Raw genomic sequence first — 18,876 nt, forward strand, 5'->3', positions numbered from 1 at the left:
GAGCATGAGTCAGCATCGAGATCCCACTGGCTACTCCCTCAGTTCTCTCCCCAAATCCTCCTTCCCCAGTTTCTCCTCAGGCGTCTCTAGCCCACTCTGGCCCCAGCTTTGCTGGAGACCAGAGTAAGTGGCTGCAGATAAAAATTTATGCGTTGGCCCTTTAAACAGTTCTTTGCATCTCCAGCCACCTGTTTCTTGCAGAGAGCAACCCTGCCGCTTTTCGCGGCTGGCTCTTTTCTGTGTACTTTTTGGGCTCCGGTGTTGTATGCTAGAGATCCCCGCTTTTTGTTTAGACCTCGCTCTTTTCAGGGAGATCCCACTGGCCATTTCAATATTCTTCTGGTGTTGCCGCCCGTGGGTGCCCTGCCCACCTTCTCAGGTTCTCTACTGCACCTCTTATCAGTTAGATTGCACTAAAGCCAGTTCTTCTGTCTCTGAGGTTACAAGGCTCCTCTCTTGCTCTTGTTCAGTTGTTTGTTCTAGGTGATTTCTCCACAATTTAGTTGTAATTCCAGATTGGTTCTGGGAGGAGGTCAGTGTGACTTCCACTCACTCCTCCACCATTTTGATTCTGATAAATCTTTAACAAGACTCATCAAGGAAAAAAGAGAGAGGACCCAAATAAATAAAATTAGAAATGAAAGAAGAGAAATGTCAATTGATACCACAAAAACACAAAGAGTTGTAAAAGAATGAAAAATTATATGCCAAACAATTAAATAATCTGGATTAAATGGATAAATTCCTAAAATAAACAGTCTTCCAAAACTGAATCAAGAAGAATCAGAGAATCTGAATAGACTGATTAAAACTAATTAAGTTGAAAAAGTAATTAAAAAAAATTCCCAACAAACAGAATTCTTGTACTGGAACCTTTCACAGGTCAGCTCCCAAGAAGCAAAAGCCCTGGCCTGGATGGCTGCACTGGTGAATTTTACTAAACATTAAAAAAAGAACTAACACCTATCCTTCACAAACTATTTCAAAAAATTGAAGAAGAGGAAAGACTCCCAAGCTCATTTTATAAGGCTACCATTATCCTAATTCTAAAATGAGACAAATACACTACAATGAAAGGAAATTATAGGCCAGTATACTTGATGAACATAAATGCTAAAATCTTGATATTTTAGCAAAATTATAGCAAACCAGATTTTCAAATATATTAAAAACATCATACATCATGATTAAATGGGATTTATCCCAGAGATTCAAGGTTGGTACAATATCCTCAAAATAATCAATGTGATACATTACATAGACCAAATGAAAGATAAAAATCATAACTTTATGGTCAATTAGTATTTGACAAAGGAGACAAGAACATACAATGGGATGATGACAGTCTGTTCAATAAATGGTGTAGGAAAAATTGGACAGATATGTTTAAAAAATTGAAACTAGATCACCTTCTTACACCATATGCAAGAATAAACTCAAAATGGATTAAAGACTTAAATTTTAGTTTAGAAACCATAAAATTCTAGGAGCAGTAAACATGAGTGGTAAAATCTCAGTTATTTCTCATAGTAATATTTTTTTAATATATTGGACAAGAAAAATAAAAGAAAAAATAAACAAACAGGACTTCATCAGACTAAAAGCTTTTGCTCAGCAAAGGAAACCATTAATAAAATGAAAAGACAGCCCATTGAATGGGAAAAGATATTCACCAACAACACCTTTGATGAGGGGTTAATCCCAAAATTTATAAAGAATTTATAAAACTCAACATACAAAAACAAAGTCTAATTAAAAAATTGACAAAGGACCTGAATAGATATTACTCTATAGAGGACATACAGATGGTCAATAGACGCATGAAATGATGCTTAACATCACTGATCATCAGAGAGATATAAATTGAAACCACAATGAGTTATCACCTTACACCTATCAGAATGGCTATCATCAGTAAACCAACAAACAATGAATGTCAGAGAGGATGTGGAGAAAAGGGAACCCTTGTGTACTGTTGGTAGGAATGCAGATCAGTGTAGCCACTGTGGAAAGCAGTATGGAGCTTCCTCAAAAAATTAAAAATGGAACTTCCTTATGATCCAGATTCCACTTCTGGCAATATATCTAAAGAAACCCAGAGCTGTAATTTGAAAGAATATATGCATGCATTCATTGCATCATTACTTACTATAACCAAAACTGGAAGCAATCCAAGTGCCCATCAGTAAATGAGTGGATAAAAAGATGTAGAATATTTACATAATAGAATACTACTCAGCCATAAAAAAGAAGATCTTACCTCTTATGACAGCATGGACAGATCTGAATATTATTATGCTTAGTGAAATAAATCAGAGGAAGGCAATTACCATATGATTTTACTTATATGTAGCATCTAATAAACAAATGACCAAACAAAATAAAAACAGACTCATGATACAGCAATAGACTCATAGTTGTTAGAGGGAGGGGCTTGGGACATGGATCAAGTAGGCGAAGGGATTAAGGAAGAAAAGTCTCATAGAAACATACTACAATATTGTGATTACCAGAGGGGAAAGGCAGGGTAGGGGGTAGGGTAGAAGAAGATAAAGGGAACCTATATGGTGATGGAAGGAGGCTTGACTTTGGGTGGTGAACGCACAACACAATATACAGATGATGTATACAGGTGTTGTAGAAATGTACACCTGACCTGTGTAATTTTATTAACTAATGTCACCCCAATAAAGTTAATAAAAATTAAAAAAATCAATTCTCAATATATTCCAGATGTAAAAGTGAAATATAAAATATTGTATAATTAACTACCTGAGATACTAAACTTGCCATATGCATTGTTGTAACTCTGCTTCTCACTTCATGGCTTTTACCAATTTCTGTATATGGTATGTACTTAATAAATATTTGTTAATAGAATAAAAAACCCATAGATACAAGATTGAATACAAGAAAACATGAGAAGTTTGTTAATTAAATTTAAGAAGATAATGATATTTTTTGCCACTTTATTAAAATTTTTAAAACATTTTAGGAAGGTAATGACAAGTCTCATTCATGGGTAATCATGGTTACACTAATAGTATCCCTAAACTCTTGTTATGAAACTGCATTGGTAAAAGAATGTCTGTAGTATGGTTGAGTGGGGGTGGGGTGAGGGGCACTCTTCTGAAATGCTCGCACTTGATCCAGTCCTAAATTTTCCCTCTGGGTCTCACAGATGCTGTATCACAGCCTGGCCTCCCAGCACAGTTTAAGAGCACATATTCAGAACAACGTCAGGTTGGGGTTGGTGTATGAGAAAAACTAACAGTTATCCATGGGGCCGCAGAAAATTGCTCTTGGGGAACGTGAATGCAAAAAGCCCAGTTTATAGAGGAGAGGCTTTTTCCTGATCTGTGTTTCATGTAGCAGCCCTATCTGCGCAGAACCCCACTGTGACCTCTGCATTTTACATCATCGATGCATTTTAGCCCCAGAAGGAAGAAATGATCATAAGTGGTTGGGTTTTCACGTTGAATAAAACTCACTTTGTGCCAGACAGTTTCTCAACCAAACTGTGATCTAATTAGAGGCCTGATTATGACCACATTACTGATAAAGAAGAACATACAAAAGTGTCTCATTTTAAATTGAGGATCACACACCCCAAGTAAATGCTTAATTCTGCCCAGCAATCATGTTAGTAGACAAACTTTATCTGCGAAGGGCCCCTTGGTAAATAATTTAGACTTTGTGGGCCCTGTGGTCTTTGTGGCAATTATTCAACTGCTCCCATTGTCATGACAAAGCAGCCTTAGGCAATACCTGAATGATTAGGTGTGGGTGGCTGTGTTCCAGTGAAATTTTGCATGTAAAAACTAAAATTTAAATTTAAATTACATTTAATTTTCTCATGCAACAAAATGCTATTTTTCTTGTAATTTCCCCTCCCTCCAACCACTTAAAAATGTAAAAATCATTCTTAGCCCCAGGGTCATATAAATGTTGCTGGTGGCAGTGGGTTCTCGTGGTGTCACAAGGAAAAGGGAGGATGAGGTCTGGTAATATTTATTTGGGTAAAATTGAAAGCTGCCCCTGGGTGTTCAAATCCCTATCGCTGTCCATCCCACTATATAAAATCAGGGCCAGAAATAGAGTCAATGTCCAGAGTTTCTGTTTCATATTAAAGCTGAGTCACTTGGAGCCTGCGTGGTCTGCTGTGGACCCATACAGCTGCTCGGCCGGCATGGTTGTATATGTTCCTGGGTGAGAAAGAGAAGGGCTTTCTTTGTTCCCTGGGATTATATCATCTTGAGCTTGAGAAGGACCAGGAGCTTTTTCAAAATAGCCAGTCAATTCCTCAAGTTTCCAGGGCCTCCTAAATAATTGATCACTTTCCCAGGTTAGACTGACAGGCCTCTAAAGTCAAGCACCTCCCCCTGCGCCATTTCAACTTCTCTTGTGCATGTGCTTACTTCTCCCTGCTTCCCCCCGACAAATCAGTACTGAAGGGGAGAATGGAGGGATGTTAATCCTTGGTAGGGGGCAATGCTGTGATCCCCTGGCATGTATGAAGCTGTAGCTTCCTGGTGAAGCAAACAGGTTCATGCTCGAGAGTTTTATTTTGCACAATAATGTCTGATTCCTTTTGCCTCCTTCCTTTATTAACATTTAGCTACCTACACTAACATAAACAGGATTTTATGGTAGGCAGGATTTGGCCTGATTCCTGCTGTAGACTGGTCCCTCTCCTGTATCCTGTGAGTATTTTTTACCCTTTCTTTGCAAATGTCTCCTTCATCTTCACTGTCAGCTGAGAACCTTGCTTCCCACTTCACTGAGATAAGATGATCAGAAAACACCCACAGACTCTCACCTGCCCTTTTGCCATAGATGATCCCTCTAAGCAGCTTCTTATAGTTAAGCCCATCACTGTGATCTAAATTTCACCTTTTCTGTCTGCTCAGGGAAATCACTCCAGCAACTTGCCTGGATTATTCCTACAGCATTCAACTGTGCTGTCATTTATCCTAAGAAACAAACAAACAAAATGATCTTCCTAGCACTGGTTGCACCAGTTACTGTCTGTTTTCTCTGCTCCTACTTGGAGCTAAACTGTCTGGAAGATTTCTGTATACCCTATCTCCAATATTTCTCTTGTCATTCTCTCTCTTTAAAATGTTTTTAAATACTTACTTTTAAACTGAGGCAGATTTCACACAGAGTGAAATAGGCAGACCTTCAGTGTCCAAGTTCAGTGAATTTGACAAATGTGTACTCCTGCTAAAAAGCACCCAAATCAGGGTGCGGAATATTTCCATCATCTGTGAAAGTCCCCTTTAACTCTTTTCAGCCAAGTTAACCTGTTTTGATTTCTATCACTATAGGTTTGCCTGCTCTTGAAAGCCTTATTTATAAATGTGCCTGGTTTTTTGTTTTTGTCTAAAGGAGGTTTTTGAGACTTGGTTTATTCATGTATCAGTGGTTCATCCTTTTAGTTCCTCTAAGAATTTTCTTATTTAAATATATCAAATTTATTTATCAATTCTCCTCTTGATGGACACTTCAGATCTGAGCTATTACCAATAAAGCTGCCATGAACATTCTTATGGAAGTTTTCTTGTGGGGCTACATTTTAATTTCTCTTGGTTAAATGTTTAGGTGTGGGGAGGCATGTGTTTACCTTACAAAGAAACTGACAATCAGTTTATCGAAGCACTCTGTACAATTTACTCTCCCACCAACATACGAAAATTTTGGTTGTTTCATATTCTCATCGGCATTTGGATTTGGCAGTTGTTTTAATATTAGCCTTTTCCACAGGTGTGTGGTGGTATCATTGCATTTTCCTGACCATGATGTTACCTTTTTACATGCTTATTAGCTATTTGAATGTGTTCTTTTTCTTACTTAAAATAGTTGGTGAATGAAGTATACAAAGAATCTCAGGAAAGTGTACCAGATGATAAAGACCTATAAAAAAAAAAGAAGAACCTTCCTGTCCACAAAAGATGGCACAAGGCAATAAAAAAGTAAGACTTCGGAAGAAGACACCAAATCCCCCATTACCCTGCAAACTGCTACCAGTCAACATGCTTCACTGAAACACTGTGAGGACTTGGTGCCAGCAATTACATTTGGGTACAAAAGGCTTGAAATTAGAAGCATGAAAGAGATTCTATGAATACACTTACTCTAATCAAAAGGAAGTGGCTGTAGCAGCAAAGGAGGCCAAGATCCTGATGAAAATCACACACACAAAAAATCAAAGATGGAAAATGGGGAAGTGACTCTTGAAAGTTCTGATCTTCCTAAAGTGACTGCTTCCTCCCCCTGAGGTTGGGGTACCTGCTCATGAAGGGTCTCCTTTTCTCATTGAGGGAATGGACAGGGTTTTCATAATAACTTCTGGCCTGGATGCTGTATTTGCCTCTTGCAGTAGAATTGCAGCCCCAGACCAGGAAGATGGAGGCAGCAGAATCACCACAAGAGGACTCTGGTGTCTGGTGGTGTGTGCTTCATGGGCAAAATCTCCCTGCAGACACAAAGAGTTGGGTTCAGCTGGAGTTTAATGCTGGGCAAACCTTGGTACCTGAAAAACAAGGAAGACTATGTGCATTCTTTTTGCTCTGCCTGCAGCTTTCCACCCCTGCCTCTGCAGAACAATGTGTTGGGCCCCACATTGCCGTATTCCTAGGAATGCCGTATTCCTAGGAATAAGGCATTCATGAAAAGCCTCCAGTGAGATTATAATGCTAAAGAAAGGGGTACAGCTCTGATTATATTTAATGGTGAAAAGGTGACTACAACCAACTTTGTGGTGCCACTGACAGCTGAATTCCAGGCTGTTCAGCACCTTCCATGCTTCCTGCTTACAGGGGCCACAGACTGGTGAGGAACATGGGTTACTCCCAGACTCCAAATAGCACATGCTGCTTCATCTGTTAGGGTAAAGAGACATATGTTTTAAAATGGAAGAAGCACTTCACAAATGATCATGCATAGCAGTTAATAAGATGAAAAAGACATTCATACCATCAAATGACTACCCTTCTGAAATAGAAGTGACCCTCAGCTGCTCTTTTAAAGTGGGAATCTGAGCTAAGCATTTGGTGTGAGGGTTGAGTGATGAAACAACAGTGTGCTCCCATGCTGTATTTTCTGCCTCAGAATTCTGACTCCTTTATGAGTTGCTGCTTCTGTTTCATGACCTCAAACTGTTGACTCTTTTAAGCCAAAGGGAAAGCTATTATTCTCTCCACTCTCAAAAACACATTCTTGATATACAAAACATTTTTTTGAAGTTTTCTGTGGCATGTCTCTGGGATAAAAACACAGGGCACTTTGCCAATATTATTTTCACTTGTAACTGCTTTAATATTTTCTGTTAAAAATATTCAAGGTTACTTCTGAATCATAAATACATAATATATTTATATAAAACAATTCATAGTGTTTAGAAAACTATATTTGTTGTATGCAAATTATTTTTAATGTTCTTAACTCAGTAGGGTTAAGCCAAAAGTCATGATGATTAGTGGTCATTTTTTTTCAGTGTACTAAATAATACACACATTTTCTTTCCTGTAAAAAATAAAAAAATTGCTTGTAAATCTTTTGACTTTTGAAAGACCTTTTATATAGCTTGGAGAGAAAATTTTTGTCTGATATATGTAGCCCAATTATGTTCCAGTTTGTGGCTTGTCTTTTCTTTGTAGTAGTGTCTTTTGATGAGTAGAAGAATTTAATTTTGTTGGAGTTTACTTTATCAGGTTTTTCTAAAAATGCTTAATGCTTTTGTGACCTAATAAAACTTGAGATTATAAAGATGTTATTCTATTTTTCCTTCTAGAACATTTTTAGTTTTACATTTTAGTCTATGATCAATTTTGAATAAATTTTGTGAACGATGTAAAGGAAAAACTAGGGTTAATTTTTTCCAGTTATTTTTTTGGGAGTATATTTCTGAACTATGTTTTCTATTCCTTTGATCTGTTTTCTATCTTTAATACACTTGCTCTTCATAATTGTAGCTTTGTATCAGGTCTTAAAATCAAATACCATAAGTCCTCCAATTTTGTTCTCTTTCTAGATTACTTAGTCTAGTCCAGGTCCTATCTAGACCAGCATTTCCATACAAATTTGAGAATGAAGTTGTCAGTTTCTAAATTCTGCTTGGACTTTAACCGGGTTTTCAGTGAATCTGTAGATCGATTGGGGTGAGAACTGGTATCTCACCCCAATCACCCCAAGTACAGCAGTCATACAATTCATAAACACAAGATATCTTTCCATTCAGGTCTTTTAAAATTTATTTTAGAAATATTATATAATTTTCTGTATAGGAGAATTGAACTTTTTTAATTAAACCTATTCCAATTTATTAGATTTTTTAAAAATACTATTAGAAATGACATTTTTCCCCTAAATTTTATTTTCCATTTCTTTGTTGCTAATGTTTAGAAGCAATATTATTTTACATTGAATTTTTATCCTGCAACCTTGTTAAATCAACTAATTATTCAATTAATATGTAGATTGTTTTGGATTTTTCTACAATTCTGTCATCTGAAAATAAAAGATAGTCCTACTTCTTACTTTCAAATACTTATAGTTTTTCTTGTTTTAGTAAACTACTAAACCTCCAGTACAAAGGATACAGAAATGAACAGACTGGATATCTTTGTCTTTTCCCCAGTCTTCAGGGCAACAGTTTGAATTTCATAATATACATGATGTTAGTTGTGGGTTTTTCACATAGATAGTTCATTTCAGGTTAAGGAAATTTTCTTCTGTTCTCTGCTGAGAATGTTTTATTATGAGCAGCTGTTAAATATTATCAAATGCTTTCTCTGAATCTATTGAGAATATTACATGGTTTTGCTTCTTTATTCAGTTATTGTGTTGAATTACATTGATTGATTTTTGAATGCCGAGCCAACCTTGCATTCCCATGATATATCCCATTGGGCCACAATATATTATTTTTTAAAAATTTTTAATAAAATGGAATTGGATATGGAAATGTGTAATCATATTCTCCACCTCTTTGTGTTAGAAAAATATAATTTTGTTTCTTATAAAATTCTCAAATGATGATTCAGTTAACAGTGATTTATTTATTTATTTAAACAAATTTATTTTTATTGTTTAAATACATTTGTCTCCATTTTCCTGCCACCACTTTCCCCTGCCCCATCCACCCCCACATCCCACCCTTAATTCTTCCCCACTCTGGCTTTGTCCATGGGACCTTTAAACGTGTTCCTTGATGACCCTTCCCTTTCTTTTCCCTGTTACGCCCCTCCCTCCTTCCCTTTTGTTACTGTCTGTTTCTTTTTTCTTTCAATGTTGCTGGTTATATTTTCCTTGCTTGTTTTGTTGATTAGGTTCCACTCATAGGGGAGACCATATGGTATTTGTCTTTTGCTGTCTGGCTTATTTCACTTAGCACAATGCTCTCCAGTTCCATCCATGTTGTCCCTAATGGTAGTAGTTCTTTCTTTCTGCTGTGTAGTATTCCATTGTACAAATGTATCAGAGTTTTTTATCCACTCATTTATTGATGGGCACTTAGGTTGCTTCTAGCACTTGGCTATTGTAAATTCTACTGCTATGAACATTGGGGTGCATAGGTTCTTCTGAATTAGTGTTTGAGGATTCTTAGGGTATAATCCCAGCAGTGGAATCACTGGTATATTTCTGGATTCAATTTGCTAATATTTTGTTAACAATTTTTGTGTTTCTATATATGAGGGATATTGGTCTATTATTTTCTTGTAGTATTATTGTCAGGCTTTTGTATTAGGAATATACTAGTCTCATAAAATGAATTGGGAATATTTCCTCCTTGGTTTTTTGATAGTTTGTGTAATATTGGTATTACTTTTTAATGAAATGTGTGGTAGAATTCACCAATGAAGACATTTGAGTCTGTTGTATTGTTTGTTTTCTTTTCGTGGGTTTTGTTGTTTTTAAAGTGGTAAAATTTTAAATGATAGTTTCCATTTAAAAAATAATGACAAGGCTATTTAAATTTTTGTATTCCTTCCTGTGATAGTTTTGAAAAGTTGTGTTTTGCAAGGAACTTTTCCATCATTAAGTTATTCAATTTGATGACATAGGTTATTCATAATATTCTATTATTAACCATTTAATATGTAGGGGACATTCCAAATTTCTGATATTGACAATTCTTGCTTTATTATCTTTTGTTTTCTTGATCATTCTTGTTATTTTGTTAATATTTTCCAAGAACCAGTTTTTGTTTTCCTTATTTTCTTCACTTGTGTTTTCTATTCCATTGTTTATTTGGTTTTTTTCCCCCTCCCATCTTTCTTATTTTTTTATTTTTCTATTTGCTTTGAATTTAAACTGCTTTTCTTTTTTGCTAACTTCTGAGGTGAAATCAGATTTAAAACTGCATTGTTTTTTAACATGTAGAATTAAAATGATAATTTATCTTCTAGGCACTGCTGCTTTCACACATTTTGAAATGTGTTTTCATTATCATTTAGATAAAAATGTTCTACAGTTTTCTCCAGAGGTTTTTTTTTTTTTTTGACATATGGGTTTTATAGATGTCTACTCCTTAGTCTCAAGAGATTTGGAGAGATTTTCTAGTTAATTTAAGAAATAATTCCTAATAATTTACATTATTTACTTATTTCTAATTTAATTTCAGCATATGTAAAAACATGATCTGAAAAATTTCAGCCCTCTGGGACATAATGTACCAGCACATAATCTATTTTGGTGAATGTTCATCAAACTTAAAAAGAATGTGCATTCCAAACTTCCTAAGTATAGTGTTCTATAGATGCCAATTTGATCATATTAGTTAATTGTGCTGTTCCATTCATTTATGTTGCACTAATTTTTAAAATTGTTTTTTTCTATCAATCTCTGATAGAGGAGTTTTAAGATATTCAGCTCTAGTTGTGAATTTGCCTACTTCTGTTTATTTTTTATCTTTGCTTTTTACTTTTTAGTTGAATTTACTGGGGTGACATTGGTTAATAAAATTACATAGTTTTCAGTTATACAGTTCTATATACATCATCTGTATGTTGCATTTTGTGTTCACCACCCCACGTCACTTATCTCACTTTGCCCAATTATATCTCCTCCCTCTGGTAATCACAATACTGTTGTCTGTGTCTTTAAATTTTCCTTTTTTTTTTTTTTTTTTAAACTGTTGTATTGCCATTGTCCCAGTTTTCCTTCATGGCACTTCCCTGCCCTGCCGACCACATGCTCCCACAGTCAATCCCTACCATGTTGTCCATGTCTGTGAGTCATTTACACCTTTTCCTTGACTAAACCCTTCCCCTTCTTTCCTCCCTTAACTCCTCCCCTCACCCCTCTGGTCACTGTTAGGTTGTTTCTTGTTTCCAACCCTCTGGTTCTATTTTGCTCTTTTTTTTGTTTTGTTAATTAGGCTCTTTTTGTAGGTGAGATCATATGGTATTTGTCTTTTGCTGCCTGGCTCATTTCACTTAGTTTAATACTCTCCAGTTTCACCCATGCTGTCATGAAAGGTACGAGTTTCTTCTTTCTTTCTGATGCACAGAATTCCATTGTGGAAATGTACCACAGTTTTTTGATTCACTCATTTACTGATGGGCACTTAGACTGTTTCCAGCAGTTGGCTATTGTAAATAACACTGCTATGAACATAGGGGTGTATAGGTTCTTGTGAATTGGTGTTTCAAGATTTTAGGGCATATTCTAGCAGTGGAATTGCTGGATAAGAAAGCAGATCCATTTTTGGTTTTTTTGAGGAAATTCCAAACTGTTTTCCACAGTGGCTGCACCATTCTGCATTTCCACCAAGAGTGCACTCAGATTCTTTTTTCTCCACATAGTCTCCAGCACTAGTTGTTTGTTGATTTGTTAGTGATGGCCATTCTGAACAGCGTGAGGTGGTATCTCATTGTGGTTTTAATTTGCATTTTTCTGATGGCTAGCAACGTTGAGTATCCTTTCAGATGCCTATGCACCCTCTATATGTCCTCCTTGGAGAATTGTCTATTCAGGTCCTTTTAACATTTTTTAATTGGATTGTTTGTCTTTCTTGTGTTGAGTTATATGAGTCCTTTTTATGTTTGAAGATGAAACCTCTGTCCAAGGTATCATTGGCAAATATGTTTTTCCATATGGTTGATTCCTTTGTCTTCTGATGTTTCCTTTAGTCATGCATAAGCTTTTTAATATGATGTAGTCCCATTTGTTTATTCTTTCCTTTATTTCCCCTGCCCTAGAGGATGTATCAGTGAAAATATTGCTGCAAAGGATATCCAAAATTTTACTGCCTATGTTTTTCTCTAGGACTTTTGTGGCATCACTGCTTATGTTTAAGTCTTTTATTCATTTTGAGTTTCTTCAGATTATGATTTAGTTTCATTTTTTCACATGTACCATTCCAGTTCTCCCAATACCATTTGTTGAAGAGGCTATTTTTATTCCATTTTAGCTCCTGCACTCTTTGTCAAATACTAATTGACCATAGAAATATGGTTTTATTTCTGGGTCCTCTATTCTGTTCCATTGATCTATATGTTTGTTCTTATGCCTGTACCAGATTGTTCTGATTCTAGTACCCTTGAAATACAGTTTGGTATCAGGTATTGTGATCCCTCCTACTTTGTTCTTCTTTCTCAAGACTGCTGGAGCTATTCAGGGTAGTTTTTAGTTCCATATAAATTTTTGAAATATTTGTTCTAAATCTGTGAAATATGTCATTGGTAGTTTAATAGGGATTACATTAAATGTATAGATTGATTTGGGTAGTATGGACATTTTAACAATGTTAACTCTTCCAATCCATGAATTTGGTATATGCTTCCAATTATTTGTATCTTCCTTAATTTGTCAGTGTTGTGTAGTTTTCTGAGTACAGATTTTTTTCTTCCTTTGTTAAGTTTCTGCCTAGGTACTTTATTTTTCTTGTTGCTACCATAAATGGGATTTATTTCCTAGTTTCTGTTTCTGATATTTCATTGTTGGTGTACAAAAATGCCTTTGATTTCTAAATATTGACTTTGTATCCTGCTATTTTGCCAAATTCACTTATTCAGTTGAGTAGGTTTTTGGTGGAGTCTATGGCGTTTTCTATGGACACTATCATGTCATCAGCAAATATAGACAGCTTTACTTCCTCTTTCCAATTTGGATGCCTTTTATTTCTTTTTCTTGTCTGATCACTGTGGTTAGAACTTCTAATACCATGTTGAATAAAAGTGGTGAAAGCTGATACCCTTGTCTTGCTCCTGATCTTAGGGGGAAAGTTTTTAGTTTTTGCCCATTGAATATGATGCTGGCTGTAGGTGTCTCGTATATGGCCTTTATTATGTTGAGGTATGTCCTCTATTGCCACTTAGCTAAGTGTTTTTTTTTTTTTTATCATAAATGAGTGCTGTACCTTATTAAATGCTTTTTTAGTATCTATTGATATTATCATGCAATTTTTGTCTTTCATTTTGTTTATGTGGTGTATTACATTTACTCATTTGTGAATATTATACTATCCTTGCGTCCCTGGGATGAAACGCAATTGACATGGTGTATGATCTTTTTAATGTATTGCAGATGTGGTTTGCCCATATTTTGTTAAGGATATTAGCATCTATGTTCATCAGCATATTGGCCTGTAGTTTTCTTTTTTTGTTTTGTCCTCACCTGGTTTTGGAATTAGGATAATTCTGGCTTTATAAAGAGATTTTGGGAGTCTTCCCACTTCCTGATTTTTTTTTTTTTTTTTTGGATTAGTTTGAGAAGGATAAGAATTAGCTCTTCCCTAAATGTTTGGTAAAGTTGCCTGTGAAGTTGTCTGGCCCAGAGTTTTTGTGTGCTAAGAGATTTTGATTAATGCTTCAATTTCAGTAGCTATTATCAGTCTATTCAGGCTTTCTACTTCTTCTTAATTCAGTTTTGGAAGATTATGTTTCTAGAAAGTTACACATTTCACCCAAAGTGTCAAATTTATTGGCATATAGTTGTTCATGGTTATTTTTTACAATCCTTTGTTTTTCTGTGGTATCGGTTTTAATTCCTCCTCTAGTATTTCTGATTTTATTTATTTGGATCCTCTCTCTTTTTTTCTTGATGAGTCTGGCTGAAGGCTCATCCATTTTGTTTATCTTTTCAAAGCACCAGCTCTTGAATTTATTGTTTGAATTGTCCTTTTAGTCTCTGTATCATTTAATTTTTCTCTGATCTTGATTATTTCCCTTCTTCTACTGGCTTTGGGCTTTGTTTTTGTTATTTGTCTAGTTCTTGTAGAGGTAAGGTGAGATTGTTTATTTGAGATTTTTCTCCTTTGGCAGGTTATATTGCTTTGAACTTCCCTCTCAGGACTGTTTTTTTATTTTTTATTTTTCCATTGTAGGTGTGCATGACTGGATCAAAAAATTACGGTACATTTACACAATGGAATACTATACAGCAGAAAGAAAAAAAGAGCTACTACACTTCGCGATAGCATGGATGGAACTAGAGAGCATTATGCTAAGTGAAATAAGCCAGGGGAGAAAGACAAATACCATATGATCTCACCTATAAGTGGAACCTAACCAACAAAACTAAGATGCAAGGAAAATAAGATCAGGACTGCTTTTTCTGTGACACATCAGTTTTGGGCTGTTGTGTGTTAATTTTCATGTGTTTCCAGAAACTTTTTGATTTCTTCCTTGATCTCATTGTTAACCCACTCATTATTTAATAGTATGTTTCTCAGTCTCCATGAATTTGATTGGTTTTGAGTTTTTTCCTTGTGGTTGGTTTCTAGTTTTAAGCCATTGTGATCCAAGATGTCTCTTGATATGATTTCAATTTTCTTGAATTTGGTGAAGCTTGTTTTGTGTCTATCATGTGGTCAAACTTTGAAAATGTTCCATGTACATTTGGAAAGAATGTATATTTTGCTTCTTTGGGATGAAATATGTATATCAATTAAGTCCATAGATCTAGAGTGTTGTTCAGTGCCACAATATTCTTGTCGATTTTTTGTTTGTAAGATCTATCCATTGTTGACACTGGAGGTGTTAAAATCCCCTACTGTGAGCGTATTCAAGTGGATATGTTTCTTGAAGTTCTAAGATTTTCCTTATATATTGGGGTGCTCCTATGTTGGGTGCATGTATGTTTACATGGGCTATATATTCTTAATGAATTATTTCCTTAAATGTTATGTAGTGTTCTTCTTTATCTTTTGTCATGGTCTTTGTTTTGAAATCTATTTTTTCTGATATAAATATTGCTATCTGAGCTTTTTTTTCATGTTTATTTGCTTGGAATATTTTCTTCTATCCTTCATTCTCAGCCTGTGTAGGTCTTTTGTTCTGAGGTGGGTCTCTTGTAGACAGCATATATGTAGGTCATGTTTTCTTATCCATTCAGCTACCCTACATCCTTTTAATACTTCTTACAATGCTGTTTTGGAGGAGATGTATTTTTAGCTTTTTTTTTTTTTTTTTTTTTTTTTTTAGGAACCTCCTTATTTTACCTTCCATTTTAAATGAGAGCCTTGCTCGGAAAATAGTGTTGTTTGCAGGCCTTTGCTTTTCATTACCTGGACTATTTCTTGCCATTCCCTTCTGGCTTGTAGTGTTTCTGTTGAGTAATCAGCGAGTATTCTTTTCAGAGCTTCCTTGTATGTTACTAGCTATTTCTCCCTTGCTGCCTTTAAGATTCACTCATTGTCTTTAAATTTTGCCATTTTAATTACTATGTTTTTGGAGTGGGCCTCCTTAAGTTTATCTTGATTGGGATCCTCTGTGCTTCCTGGAATTTTGTGACTTTTTCTTTCATTATGTTAGTAATGACATGTCATCATGTCATTACTTTTTCAAACAGGTTTTCTATCCCTTGTTCCTCTTCTTCTGTCATCCCTATGATACAGATATTATTAGATTTATTGTCCTTCAGCTCCCTTAAACCCTTTTTATTTTTTTGAAGTGTTTTTTCATTCTGTTTCTCTGTCTGGGAAATTTTTTCTACCTTGTCGTCCAGCTCAGTGTTTCAATCCTTTGCTGCATCTAGCCTGCTTTTAATTTTTACTGCTGTGTTCTTCATTTCAGATGTTCTATTCTTAATTTTATCCTGGCTCTGATTGATTGTTTCTATGTCCTTTTTATGCTGGTATAGTTCACAGTAACTTCCTTGTAGTTTTCCTGGAGTTCTTTGTAGTTCTCACTGAGCTGATCAAGCATCCTTATAACCATTATTTTGAACTCATTGTGTGATAGTTGCTTGACTCTACTTCATTTAGCACTCTTTCTAGGGATTCCTTATTTCCTTTCAGTTAGGGGTTGTTTCTTTGTCTCCCCATTTAAGTGATTCTTCTTTTTTGTTTCTTCTTAGATTGATCTGCTTTGACTCCCTATTTTCATGGTGTGAGCTTCTGTGATAGAAAGATCTGTGAAATTCAGTGGTGTAGTCTCTTTTATCTCCTGAACTTGATGCTCTTAGGATGTCCGTTATGTCACTTATGTGGGCTGTGTGGTTGTAATTGAGTTTTGATTTTTTTGGGGCATTGTTTGATGGGTCCTTTCCTCCAGCTGGCTGATTGAGATTCACTCTGCCCACCATGTCTTGTTTGCTATTGTACAGGTGCTGCCAGAACAAAACCAAACAGCCTAGAAAGCAAACCCATACTCAAAAAGTAACCCCCACCTATAATCACACTATCAACATCAGAAATGCACCAATACTAATGAAGGTCTAAAGAGATTAAGACTATTATAAGAAGGGAAAAATGAATATGAGTTGACTTACTGAAAAAAATGATTTTGAGAGGGTAGAGGGAGGGCCTATAATAAGAGTAAGGATTAGAGACAATGTGAAGAGTAGAAGGAAATAAAATTTACATCATAAATAAAAATAGGAGGGAAGATGGAATAAAGTAAAAGAAGTGAGGCGTATATTAAACAGAAATTTAAAAAATATGTAGTGAAAGAGAGAGAGAGAAAATATAAGAACCATTTTGGAGAAAAATATCCACCACAGAACTCTTAACAATAAGTGAGCAAAGATTAATATAGGTGGGACAAGAATAAGAGGGAAAAAAAAGAAAGAAAGAAAGAAAAACTTAAGAGATGTCCAGAGTAAAGAGAGGTGATTTTAAGAGGATAGAGGGAGGAGTACTAAGAACAAAAAATGAAAACCAGGCTAAAACAGGGAAAAATTAAAATTTAAAATGAAAAATATAAAGGGCAGGAGGAAGGCAAAAAGGAGTAGGACAGGGGAATGGTAAAATTTTATATTTGATATATAAAAATAGTGAAGATCTAGAAATAAAATTGAAGAAGTGCAACCACCACCACCATATCCACAACCAATGAGCAAAGACTGATAAAAGTGGTGAGAGAATAAGGGTATTTTAAGAATGGGAAAAAGAATTTGAGATGACTAAAGACAAAAAAAAAAAGGTTTTACGAAGCTGGAGGGGGCAGAAATAGTAAGAGTGTGGAATGGAAGAAGTTATAGCAAGAGAGAAAATAAAATTGAAAGCAAAAATAAGAAGTGGAAAGAAGGTAACATGGAGTAAGAGAAGGGAGGAGCAAAATATGAGATTTGAAATGAACTATATTATAAAAAGTAGTGACCTAATAGGCAAAAGGTGAAGGACAAGAAATGAGTGTTAAAAAGTGATGCAGGAGAGATAATGCAAATCATGAAAAAGACTGTGTGGAATTCACCTCAGTAGAATCTAGTGTTTACCACTGTGTTCTCTTTCTGGTTCCACCCCTGGTGATAATCAGATGTTTTCCCAGTCTGGCCCTAACCATCCTGTTTGAGACTACCAGTGTTCTGTTGTCTGTTGCTGTCTCCTTTAGCTGTTAATCTAGTCAATCTGTAATCAGCAGTCAGGCAAAGCACCACAGGGTGGAGCAGAAAATGGGGCATTTCCTGTAAGCAGGACTATTGCTTCCCCTCAGGCTGATGCCACTTGGAGGGGACTGCTCTGCCTGAGGAAGATGGTTCCTGCATTATAGGGAATGATTCAGCACAGGGATCCTGGTGGCCACTCCCTCAGTTTTCTCCCAAAGCCACCATCCCCAAACTCTCAAGTGTCTCTAGTCCACTCTGCCCCTACTTTGCTAGAGCCCAGGGTAAGTGGCTGCAAATGAAATTTTGTGCATTGGCCCTTTATGAGGCTCTCTGTGTCTCCAGGAATCTCTCCCTGGCACACAGAAACTCTGCCGCTTTTCACCACTAGATGTTATTTGGGTTCCTTTCCAGTTCTGGTGCTATAGGCTTGGGAGCCCAGCTATGGGTTTAGACCCCATGTTTCTCAGGGGGAAGCCCCAAAGCTGCTGAAATTTCTCTCTGGCACTTCAGCTGCTTCCTGTGGGAGCCCAGCCAACCCTCTCATGTCTCCTCCACTCTCCATACTAGTCACGTTGTGGTGAAGTGATTTTTTTCTCTCTGTTCATGGTTTTAAGGCTTCTTTCCAGCTAGTGTTCAGTTGGTTAATCAGGATGACTTCTCTACAATTTTGTTGTAATTGCTGGTCCTGGGAGGTGGTAATGTAGCTTCCACTTACTCTTCCACCACCTTGGATCCTCCTTCCTCTATTTCTGTTTAATCTGTTAATTTGCTTCATATATTTTATTTTAATTTTTTTACCCAAAATTTATCTTTAAAATTTTCTTGTGATTCTATTACAGTTGTCCCGACTTTTCCCTCTTTGCCCTCCTCTGCCCAGCCCCCCGCCAGGCACACAGTCAGTCCCCACTCTGTTGTCCATGCCCATGGGTCATTCATACATGTTCTTTGACTAGTCCCTTCCCCTTCTTTTCACCATTATCTCCTTCTCCCTCTCTTCTTCGTTGCTGTCATCCTGCTCCCTGTTTCCATGCCTCTTGTTCTACTTTGCTTGTTACTTTATTTCATTCATTAGAGTCCTCTTATAGCTTAGATCATATGGTA

General features: G+C 36.0%; 1 pseudogene; it reads left to right on the forward strand.

Annotated features, from left to right (window-relative positions):
* The first annotated feature begins 5,798 nt into the window (after positions 1-5,798).
* LOC129071637 (developmental pluripotency-associated protein 4-like) lies at positions 5,799-6,640 on the forward strand (annotated as a pseudogene).
* The last annotated feature ends 12,236 nt before the right edge of the window (positions 6,641-18,876 follow it).

The sequence above is a fragment of the Pteronotus mesoamericanus genome, unplaced genomic scaffold, assembly GCF_021234165.1.
Source record: "Pteronotus mesoamericanus isolate MK-2021 breed Mesoamerican mustached bat unplaced genomic scaffold, CSHL_Meso_final contig_27, whole genome shotgun sequence".
Lineage (NCBI taxonomy): Eukaryota > Metazoa > Chordata > Mammalia > Chiroptera > Mormoopidae > Pteronotus > Pteronotus mesoamericanus.